General features: G+C 44.9%; 1 pseudogene across 1 annotated transcript; it reads left to right on the top strand.

Moving 5' to 3' along the window:
• The first annotated feature begins 7,616 nt into the window (after window positions 1-7,616).
• LOC308259009 (small ribosomal subunit protein uS17-like) lies at window positions 7,617-8,210 on the top strand (annotated as a pseudogene). Its single transcript has one exon. The product of its transcript is annotated as a small ribosomal subunit protein uS17-like (transcript).
• The last annotated feature ends 4,242 nt before the right edge of the window (window positions 8,211-12,452 follow it).

Genomic DNA, 12,452 nt, shown 5'->3' with positions numbered 1-12,452 from the left:
GGCTGTAGTGGGGGTCAGGGGCCGCCTTTTCTCAGGGCCGAAGCTCTTCTGTAGAATGGAGTCCATTAATGCTAAAAGCACTGCAGAGAATCGGAATAGAAGGAATATACCTCAACATCATAAAGGCAATATACAATAAGCCCACAGCCAATATCATATTAAATGGGGAAGTCTTTGAGAATTTCCCCTAAAATAAGGAACAAGACAAGGATGTCCATTATCACAACTTCTTTTCTACTTGAGACTCTAGCCAGAGCAATAAGGCAAGAAAAGGAAATCAAAGGAATACAAATAGGAAAAGAAAAACTCAAACTCTCACTATTTGCAGATGATGATATTATACTTAGAAGACCCAACAAACTCAACCAAAAGGCTAATAGAACTGATCAACAAATTCAGCAGTGTCTGGATACAAAATCAATCTTTAAAAATCAGAAGCTTTTCTGTACACCAACCATAAATTCACTGAAAAAGAAATCCAGAAAACACTCCCACTCAGGATATTCAAAAAGACATAAAATACTTAGGAATAAACTTAACCAAGGAGGTAAAAGATCTCTACAAAGAAAATTATAAAACATTGATAAAAGAAATAGAAGGCCTTAGAAGATAGAAAGATCTTCCATGTTCATGGATAGGCAGAATAAATATCATCAAAATGGCCATACTTAAGCCTAGCATGGTGGCGCATGCTTGTAATCCCAGCATTCAGGAGGCTGAGACTGGAGGATCATGGTTTGCAGACAGCCTCAGCTACTTAGTGAGGCACTCCCCAACTTAGTGAGACACTGTTTCAAAATTAAAAAAAAAAAAAAAAAAAAAAAAAAAAAAAAAAGGCAGGGAGTGTAGTTTGGAGGCCAAATGCCCCTGGGTTCCATCCCCACACCGGCAAAAAAAAAAAAAAAAAAAAAAAAAAAAAAGCCATACTTCCAAAAGTGATCTACAGATTCAATGCAATACCCATTAAATTACCAAGGTCATTACTTACAGACAGAAAAATCAGTCCTAAAATTCATTTGGAACAACAACAACAAACAAACACAAAAAAACCCAGAATAGCCAAACTAGTTCTCAGCAACAAAAACCATACAGGAGGAATCACAATACCTAACTTTAAAGTATACTACAAGCCGGGTGTGGTGGTGCACGCTTGTAATCCCCGGGCTTGGGAGGCGGAGACAGGAGGATCGCGCAGGTTCGAAGCCAGCCGCGCTGGCATATGAGACCCTGTTTCAAAAATATAAAATAGGTCTGGGAGTATAGCCCGGAGGTAGAAGGGCTTCCAGGAACCCCAGTACCACCAAAAATAAAAATAAAAATAAAGTATACTACAAAGCCATAGTAATAAAAACATCATGGTACTGGCACAAAAACAGATACATAGACCAATGGAGTAGAATAGAAGACTCAAAAACAAATCCACACACAGCCAATTGATTTTTGACAAAGGGGCCAAAAACATGCACTGAAAAAAAGATAGCCTGTTCAACAAATGGTGTTGTCAAAACTGGTTAACCATATACAGAAAAACAGAAATAAACCCCACTTTCTCACCCTCCACAAGAATCAACTCAAGATAGATTAACGACTTGGAAATTAGACCAGAGACCTTGAGGCTCCCTGAAGAGGGCATAGGTCCAACACTACAACACACAGGCACAGATAAAAACATTCTCAGCAAGACCCCAAAGGCACAAGAAACCAAAAGGCAGATTAATACGTGGGACTGCATGTACAGCAAAGGAAACTATCAAGAACCTCAACCAAGAGCCAACAGAATGGGAGAACATTTTTGCCAACTATTCCTCTGATAGAGGACTAATATCTAGAATATACAGAGAACTCAAGAAATTCAGCACTAAGAAAACAAATAACCCAATAAAAAAATGGGCAAGTGAACTAAATAGACACTTCATGAAAAAAGAAATTCAAATGGCCAATAAATGCATGAAAAAAATGCTCAACATCATTAGCAATCAGAGAGATGCAAACCAAAACTACCCTGAGATTTCACCTAACTCCAACTAGAATGGCAATCATTCAAAACACAAACAACAGCAGATGCTGGTGAGGATATGGAGAAGTGGGAACTCTAAGACGTTGTTGGTAGGATTGCAAATTAGTGCAACCACTTTGGAAAACAGTATGGAGGATCCTCAGAATAATGGGAACAAACCTACCATTTGATCCAGCAATACCACTTCTGGGTATCTACCCAAAAGAAAGGAAATCAAACTACCAACCTAATGTATGTGTATCTATGTTCATATCTGCACAATTCACCATAGCCAAACTATGGAACCAGCCAAGATCTCCATTAAGAGATGAATGGATTACAAAACTATGGGATACGTACACAATGGAATTTTACTCAGCCATAAAGAAAAACACAGTTATATCATTTACAAGGAAATGGGTGAAACTGAAGGACATATGGTAAGTGAGATTTATTAGTTACAAAAAACGAGATTGGATGCTTTCCCTAATAATGCAGAAGCTAGGGAGAAAATGGGTCATAGGAGGAACTCTAGACAAAAAAGCAAATAAGGCGAATTAACTGAGGAGATGGGGAAGAGGGAAATTCTCTAATGCACATGATGTACTTTAACAAACATATCAATATCAATTACTAAGCCAAACATGAGTAGGAGGAAGGGGGAGGGAATGGGGCGGGAACTGGGTAAGGGTTAACTGGGTGATGTGTACATATATGCCGCCACCATCTTGTACTCCCATTAAGATTGTGACTACGGGCCAGGCGTGATGGTGCACGCCTGTAATCTCAGCATTTGGGAGGCTGAGACAGGAGGATCACAGGTTCACAGCCAGCCTCAGAAACTTAGGGAGACCCTCTACAACTTAGTGAGACACTGTTTCAAAATAAGAAATAAAATAGGGCTGGGTGTGTAGCTTAGAAGTAGGATGCCCCTACTTCAAACTAGTACAAAAGAGAAAGAAAGGAAGGAAATAGAAAATACAGAGCCCATATTTGTGGATAACGCTAGAAGGACCTGCATTCACCAGAAACCTTCCACTTCCTTTTGTGTCTCAGCCCTCTTCTTTATTAGCCATAAATTCTTTTAATATGGAGGTAAGATAGGAGAAATAAAGTAAGTACATAGAAAGGAGACACAGGGAGAACAAGGAAAATGTAACTTTAATAAGGAAGCCGGTGACTGAGATAAGAGATAAACAGAGCCAACAGAGCCACGGAAATATTATTAGTCAAGAATTTAGACTTAGAGCCGGGCGTGGTGGCACACGCTTGTAATCTCAGTCCTTGGGAGGCTGAGACAGGAGGATCAAAGGTTCCCAGGCAGCATCAGGGATACAGCAAGACTCAGAAAGCTAGTGAGGCCGTTTCAAAACAAAAAATAAACCAGGATTGGAGGTGTAGCTCAGAGGTAAATGCCCCTGGCTTCAATCCCCAGCACCACAAATAAATTAATTAAATATATAAAATAGGGCTGTAGCTCTGAGGCAGAATGCACCTGGGTTCAATCTCCACTTCCAAAGAAAAAAAGTTAACATTTTTATTTATATAAACAAAAATAATATTTTTGGTCTCCGTTTAGATCTAATAAATACCCCCAAAATCTTCTAAACAGGAAAAAAAAAAAGTATCCCTCAAAGAGTTGTAGTGGAAACAACACAAGTGTATTTATTTAACAAATATATAAATACATACTATGGGCTATGTGCTAGCCGTAAAAATACAGGCCTGTGCTCCTGGGAATGTGGTCTTGCTGGGGAAAAGGCTGGTAAACAACTAGTCACATAATATAAACTGCCAGAGGTGACAGAAAAAAGAAGGGGGGTGAGCAAGTCCACAGGAAAGACCAGCTCAGGCTGGGGAAGAGATGATTCTTTTGATCCCAGGAAGTGCCATTATCTTTTCTCAGTGGTATTGGGGATGGAACCCAGAGCCTCCTGCATGCTGGGCAAATGGTACAACCCCTGCCTAGGAATTGACTTTTTTTCTTTCTTTTCTTTTCTTTTCTTTTTTTTTTTTTCCCTTGCAGTACTGGGGATGGAACCAGGGGCATTCTACCTCCGAGCTACACCTCCAGCCCTATTTTTTATTCTTTATTTTGAAACCGGGTCTCACTAAGTTGCCGAGGCTGGCCACAAACCTGCGATCCTCCTGTCTCAGCCTCTCAAGTACCGGGATTACAGGCACGTGCCATTATGCCTGGCTCAGCATGCTGCTTGTCTGAGGTCCCATGGCCTCTGTGTACGTGTCTCTGGCAGTCTTTGGTGATAGTTGCTACCAAATGGCTTTGGGTATGAACCCTTCCTTCGTAAACTCCTGGCCCATGGACTTTTTTTTTTTGGTAGGTCTGGGGATGGAACCCAGGATCATTAGACCTCCTAGCTACACCCCTGCCCTATTTTTTATTCGTTTATTTATTTATTTATTTATTTATTGGTGGTACTGGGGTTTCTGGAAACCAGTAACCTCCGGGATACACTTCCAGACCTATTTTTTTTTATATATATTTTTATTTGGAAACAGGGTCTCTGAAGCCAGCGCGGCTGGCTCCGAACCTGTGTGATCCTCCTGTCTCTGGCTCCCAAGCACAGGGATTACAAGTGTGCGCCACCACGCCCGGCTCACTCATGCACTTTTTTTTGGTCAGGGTTGGCATGAGCGACTCCAATTTGATTGACAACTTTCACTTTGAACCGAGGGACGTTCTCCTCCAAGCTACTTCTCCAGCCCCATTTTTTATTCTTTATTTTGAAACAGGGTCTCCCTAAGTTGTGGAGGGCCTCCCTAAGTAGCTGAGGCTGGCCGCGAACCTTTGATCCTCCTGTCTCAGCTTCCAAAGTACTGGGATGATAAGCGTGTGCCCGGCTTTTTGTTTTAAAACAAGGTCTCACTAATGTTGAGACTGGCCTTGAACCTACAATCCTCCTGTCTCAGCTTCCAAAGTACTGGGATGATAAGCGTGTGCCTGGCTTTTTGTTTTAAAACAAGGTCTCACTAATGTTGAGACTGGCCTTGAACCTACAATCCTCCAGTCTCAGCCCCCCAAGCTCCAGGTGTCCGGGCTCCCTGACTCTGTCCCTGTGCTCCGCCACCCAAGGTGTGGCCTTGGGAAACGCCCCAGACCAGTTCTGCTGTGGGCAGTAGTCTTTGTTTTCTTGCACGCTGAGGCCCACCCTCTTCACTCCCAAACTGGCCAAAGAAATTGAACCATCAGATGTCACCTTCCATCCTGCCACTGCGCCGCTCAGTTTGTCAGTCACTCCTCCCAGAGGATGGCTTCTTTCTCACCAACCCCACCCCCATCCCACCCCCAGGGTTAGTCGGCATCGTCACCATCCTCTCTCTCTCCCTCTCTCTCTCCTTCCTTTCTTTCTCCCTCCCTTCCTTCCTTCCTCCTCTCCCTCTCTTCTCGCTCCCTGGGAAAGTCACAAGTCACTTCATTTCTAAGTCTATTTCTAACACTATAATACTTCAATTCCCAGTTTGGCAAAATACACACACACACACACACACACACACACACACACACACACACACAGGTAAGATAAAAAGTATTTACCCTCTCTGGTGAGCTGATCACATTGAATGTGAAAGTGGAAATTGGAACTAAATAGAAAGAGCTGCCTAAATAATTGTGTGTGTATGTGTGTGTGTGTGTGTCTGTGTGTTGAGCTGGGGACGGCTTTGCCTGTGCTAGGCAAGAGCTCCACCACTGAACTTTGTCTCCAACCCCGAATTTAAAATTTAAAATCAAGGCTGCACAAATTGGCAGCTAGTACTCTGCCATACCTTGGAGAGCAGTGGTCCCCACCCCAAGATGTGCTGACACTGCCTGGAGACATCTCCAGCGAGGGGAGGATGTCCGTATTCGTAGGATCATCTAGGTGTCTACTACACGTACCATGTGACCTGCACGGCCTCCCACAACCAACAATTATCCGGCCCCAAATCAAATGTCAACGATGCAGAAGTCAAGAAGCCCAGCTCTGCAGTGAGGACGAGTTTCTTGACTTCTGTTTTATTTTGTGGTACTGGGGATGGAACCCAGGGGCATTACACCCCCAGCCCTTTTTTTATTCTTTATTTTGAAACAAGTTCTCACTAAATTGCAAAGGGCCTTACCAAGTTGCTGAGGCTGGGATCGTCCAATCTCCACCTCCCAAGTGTGCACTGCCACACGTGGCTTTTTTTTTTTTTTTAATCTTTTTTCTTGTTCTGGGGATGGAACCCAGAATCTTGTACAACATGCTAGGCAAATGCTCTACCATTCAGCCACACTCCCAGGACTTTATTTCTTTTTCTTTTTTCCTTTCCTTCCTTCCTTCCTTCTTTCTTTCTTTTCTTTCTTTCTTTCTTTTTTTTTTTTTTTTTGCAGTAGTAGGGATGAAACCCAGGGGCATTCTACCTCCGAGCTACAGCCCCAGCCCCATTTATTGTTCTTTATTTTGAAACAGAGTCTCACTGAGTTGCAGAGGGACTCACTAAGTAGCTGAGGCTGGCCTTGAACCACGATCCTCCTGTCACAGCCTCCTGAATGCAGGGATAACAAGCATGAGCTATCCTGCCCAGCTTTTTCTTTTCTTTTTTTTCTTTTTTTTTTTTTTTTTTAACCAGGCATGGTGGTACATTCATGTAATCCTAGTACTTGGGAGGCTGAGATGGGGGGTTGTATGTTCACGGACAACCTCAGCAAGTAGTGAGACTCTCATCAACCTGGGGAGACCCTGTTTCCAATAAAAAAAAAAATAAAAGAATTAAAAAAAGGCTGGGGGTGCAGCTCAAAGGTAAAATGCCATGAGCTCAATCCCCAGTAACATAAAAAAAAACATTTTTAAAATTTTTGAAATAAACAATTTTTTAATTTTTTAATTTTTTAAAATTTTGCCTCAGTTTACCGAGTTGTCACTGGGGATTATACGCATATAGCACCATGCCTGATTTACATTAGAATTTTCTTTTTCAGTGTGAAAAGAATTCTTGTTTACTATAAATGCAAAAATCTTTTTTTGTGTGTGTGTGGTACTGGGGTTCCTGGAAGCCCTTCTACCTCCGGGCTACACTCCCAGACCTATTTTTACATTTTTATTTGGAAACAGGGTCTCTTAAACCAGCACGGCTGGCTTCGAACCTGCGCGATCCTCCTATCTCTGCCTCCCAAGCGCGGGGATTACAAGCGTGCGCCACCACGCCCAGCGCAAAAATCTTTTAAAATATGGTGCAAAAAATAGCAAAAAGAGCTTAAGAGACTCTGTTTCCAAATTTTAAAAAGTATGAAATAGGACTGGGAGTGTAGCCCGGAGGTAGAAGTGTTTCCAGGAACCCCAGAACCACCAAAAAAAAAACAAAAACAAAAACAAAAAAAACAGTAAAAAGTGCAATGTGACATAAGTTATGGCACACTGCACAATTAGTGACTTTAACACAGGGTCTACCGCCGGAGTGCTGAGCTCAAACCCAGCTCTGCCACTTGCTAAGAAAGGGACACTGGGCAAGTTACTTAACTTCCCTGTGGCTCAGTTTCCTTCTATATAAAATGAGGATAGCCCCAGAAGTGGTGTTGCATGCTTGTAATCCCGGTACTTGGGAGGCTGAGAATAAGCCTTTTATTCACGCATCCGGGAAGATGGTGGACATTCAGACAGAGCGTGCCTATCAAAAGCAGCCGACCATCTTTCAAAACAAGAAGAGGGTCCTGCTGGGAGAAACTGGCAAGGAGAAGCTCCCTCCATCCACAAGAACATCGGCCTAGGTTTCAAGACACCCAAAGAGGCCACTGAGGTCACCTACATTGACAAAAAGTGCCCTTCACGGCTAATGTTTCCATCCGTGGCGGATTCTGTCAGGTGTGGTGACCAAGAAGATGCAGAGGACCACCGTCATCCGCCGGGACGACCATCACCACATCCGCCAGCACAACCGCTTTGAGAAGCGCCACGAGAACATGTCTGTGCACCTGTCCCCTTGCTTCAGGGCCGTCCAGATCGGCGACGTCGCGGTGGGCGAGTGCAGGCCTCTGAGCAAGACAGCGCGCTTCAGTGTGCTCGAGGTCACCAAGGCTGCCGGCACCAAGAAGCAGTTCCAGAAGTTTTGAGAATGGACACCTGCCCACTCCCCAGACAAAATAAACTTATCCACCAACTCAAAAAAAAAAGAATAAAAAATAGGGCTGAGGGTATAGGTCAGAGGTAGAATGCCCCTGGGGTCCATCCCCAGTACCATACATACAGTAATAAATAAATTAATTAACATGAGGATCCTGGCAGTTACTACTAAGGGTTGGTTGTCTTACAGATTTTATGAGTTAATGTAAATAAGGAACTAGGTCCAAAGCCTCATACGGTGAGTGCTCGATGAACATTCATTATTTGTGTGCGTGCGTGCATGTGTGTGTGTGTGTGTGTGTGTGTGTGTGTGTGTGTGTGTGTGTTACTGGGGATTGAACAAAAGGGCCTTCTACCTCTGAGCTTCCCCCCACAGCCCTATATTATTTTTACCGTGTTGGTAAATATCATATGTTGGTAAATACGGGGACAAGGAGTGCGCAGCTGGACGCAGGAACAGGTTGATGGGGATGAACCTGGCAGGAGGCACCTGACCAGGAGAGGGAGTCGGGCCCTGTCTTACAGACAGGGGCTTTGTGTGGGGCATCAGGAGGAGGGGTAGTTACACAGCGTGGCTGCTCCCCACTGGTGGTCTTGGGGCAGACGGGCAGGTTTATGGGCTGGGGCAGGGGGTGGTCAGGGCCACTTTCCCAACTCCTCCGGCCAGGCCTCACAGCCAGGCCTCACGGGGCCCACGCTGGGTCTGGCCTGGAAACTGCCCGGCTCTCACTGTGGTTCTTATCTGTTGGGAGCCATCTTAGAAACTCACACTGAGATGAACATCTTGGACAGTTCAGGTGAGTGCACAGTAGCACCTGGGTAAAATATGTCTGCAAGCAGACAGAATTTCAGGGGACCTGGTGGAATCCATGGAAGTTGGACTTTGACACCTTCTCCATCTACAAGTAATGTTTAACCCTTCCTTCCTCTAAGCTTGTCCTGTGATTGCCCTGCTGTCTTCCTCCCTCCCTCCCCACCCCTCTCTCTCTCTCTCTCTCTCTCTCTCTCTCTCTCTCTCTCTCTCTCTAGTACTGGGGATTGAATCCAGGGGCAGTCTACCTCCAAGCTACACCTCCAGCCCTATTTTTTATTCGTGTGTGTGTGTGTGGTACTGGGGGTGGAACCCAGGGGCTTTTGTACCTCCAGGCTACACTCTCAGACCCATTTTTTCCTACTTTATATGAAAACAGGGTCTCATTAAGTTGCTGAGAGCCTCACTAAGTAGCTGAGGCTGGCTTCGAACCTGCGCGATCCTCCTGTCTCAGCCTCCCAAGCGCGGGGATTACAAGCGTGCGCCACCATGCCCAGCTCTTTTTTATTCTTTATTTTTAAACATGGTCTCACTAATTAGCAAAGGCTGCCCACGAACCTGTGATACTTCCTGTCTCAGCCTCCCAAGTACTGGGATTACAAGCATTCACTCTTTCTTTATCTTGACCCACTGGCTCGTGTGTTTGATCTTTTTTTATGATGCCTTGTTTATCTTATTTTTTTCTTTTCAGTGTGACATGTGGGATGGAACTCAGGGGCAGTCTACCTCCAAGCCAGACCCCAGCCCTATTTTTTATTCTTTATTTGGAAATAGGGTCTCACTGAGTTGCAGAGGGCCTCACTAAGCAGCTGAGGCTGTCTGCGAACCTCGATCCTCAGGTCGCAGCCTCCCAAATGCTGGGATGACAAGTGTGTGCCACCACGCCCAACTACTTATCCTTTTTTTTTTTTTTTTTTTGGTACTGGAAATAAAAACCAGGGACATTCTTTTCTTTTTCTGAGCCACATCCCCAACCCTATTTTAGCTTTATTTTGAAACAGGGTCTCACTAGGTTGATGAGAGTCTCCCTATTTGCTGAGGCTGTCCTTGAACCTGTGATCTTCCTGTCTCAGTCTCCCAAATATCACAGTACTGAACTGGACTTCTCACAGTCCTCAAGCTTGCACTTGCTGGCCTTTATTCTTGTGGCCCGTGACGCTCCCTTCCAGCTTGGCGATACTAATTCCTCCACAAATATGGCAACCACACACTTTCTTTCTTGCAGCAGGAGGGCCCTTCCTTCCATTCTTCTGAGGGATGACGAGAGAGGTCAGTCACATTGTCTAATCAGTAATCAGGCAGTGCAAGGTTCGGGTGGGACACATGCTCAGTTTCTCTCCCTAGGATGAAGTTCTCAAGTGCTAGGATAAGGGCTCCCAGCGCCAGATCACCTGCTATGCTTGTTTAAAGGAAAAAAATAAACAAAAAATCTTGGACCTCACCTACAACTATTGAATAAGAATCTGTATGGAAAAGGATCTACGGTGCTAAAAGTATGCAAGCCACTGCCCTAGGAAAATATAACAAATCCATTAGTGTTTAGGTAGTTCAGGTTCCAACTTTTCTTTTCTTTTTTTTTTCTTTTTGGTGATACTGGGGGTGAAACCCAGGGGCTTTTCTACCTCCAGGATATACTCCCAGACTTATTTTATACTTTATTTGGAAACAGGGTCTCACTAAGTTGCTGAGAGCCTCACTAAGTAGATGAGGCTGGCCTGTGCGATCCTCCTGTCTCAATCTCCCAAGCGCGGGGATTACAAGCGTGTGCCACCACACCCAGCAAACTTTTTCTTTTTCTTAGGCCTTTAGAGTTCCACTTCTTTTCACATTAGTTAATGCCAAAGGACAGGCCCCACAGAAGTAACTGGAAACACAGGAATGAGAGCCAAGTCCAAAGATGGCCCCACAACCCCTCATTACGTCACCAACTCCCATCTCACAGATGATAACTGGTCATGGTGTTACAAAGCTAATGACCACTTGGGAGGCTGAGACAGGAGGATCACAGGTTCGTGGCCAGCCCCAGCTACTTAGTGAGGCCTTCCACAACTAGTGAGACCCTGTTTCAAACTAAAGAATAAAAAATAAGACTGGGGTATAGCTCAGAGTACCACAAAACAACAAGACTAAATAAATGACCAAAGATAATTTTTTGTACTAAGAATTGAACCCAGAGGCATTCTACCTCTGAGCTATACTCCCAGCCCTTTTTTTTTTTTTTTTTTTGAAACAGGATCTTGCTAAGTTGCAGTGGGTCTTACTAAGTTGTTGGGCTATCCTCAGACCTGTGAACCTCCTATTTCAGCCTCCCAAGTACTAGCATTCCAAGTGTACAACCACCATGCCTGGCTCCTTATGTTTTTCAAATAGGTGTGTGTGTTATTGGGGATTGAACCCAGAAGCATTCTATCTCTGAGCTATACTCCCAGCTGTTTTTTATTTTGAAGCAGAGTCTTAAAATACTTCTGTCTAGGAGCCTCTGCTGAGGTGCCCAGGAACCTGAAATCCTCCTGTCTCAGCCTCCCCGGTACTGAGGTTACAGGCACACACCACCCAGCCTGGCTTCAAATAAATTTGGTTATTTATTTATTGGTGCTGGAGACTGAATCCAGAGGCATTCTAAATCCAGACTACACCCCCATCCCTTTTTTAAACGGTCTTGCTTTAATTCATGAGGCTGGCCTTGAACCTGCCTGCAATCCTGTCTCATATGGGAACAAAAAAGGACCTAAAATTCAAATGTCTCCCAGTGTGCACTGGGGCAGCTTCAGATCAAAGATAAGGAGTCTTAAACCACAATCAGTAACTGGCACTTTCCAAATTAATCCACGCAGGCTAGTCCCCGGCGGATTCAACTCCTTAACACCATCGCTGAACCGGGCACAGTGGTGCATGTCTGTAATCCCAATACTTGGGACGCTGAGACAGCAAAATTGTAGGATCGCAGCCAGCCTGAGCAATTTAGCAAGGCCCTCCACAATTTGCTGAGATCCTGTTTCAAATTTTTTTAAAAAGAGGGTTGGGGTGTAGTTCGGTGGTAGACCCCTCCTGAATTCATACCCCATTTCCACACACACACACACACACACACACACACACACACACACACACAGCCCATCACTGGTATAGGGTCCTGCCCTCCCAGAGCCCAGCGAGGCCCCAGGGATGCCGCCCTGCCGACACTCCGCAGGACCGAGGGGGAGCTGGCCGCCGAGACACACAGATTATTAGTGTCTTCCCAGAGCCCGGCGTGGTGGCGCACGCTTTTAACCCCAATAAATGGGAGGTTGAGACAGGTGAGGGCCTTCACAATTTAGTGAAACCTTGCTTCAAAATAAGTAATAAAAAATAGGGCTGGAGGTGTAACTCCGAGGTAGAACGCCTCTGGGCTCAATCCCAGGACCCCCCAAAAAACGTCTTCCCAACAACAGCCCCGGAGAAACCCAGCTGAAAAGCGCGCAGAGACAGCTCACCTACGTCTTGGCCAATCAGAGCCCGCGTTGCTTCTGGACCAATCCAGAGCCGCGACGGGGGCGAGGGCGGGGTC

The sequence above is a fragment of the Muscardinus avellanarius genome (genome assembly GCF_963383645.1).
Source record: "Muscardinus avellanarius genome assembly, chromosome: 2".
NCBI classification, from domain to species: Eukaryota; Metazoa; Chordata; class Mammalia; order Rodentia; family Gliridae; genus Muscardinus; species Muscardinus avellanarius.
This window is presented reverse-complemented; position numbering and strand designations above follow the sequence as displayed.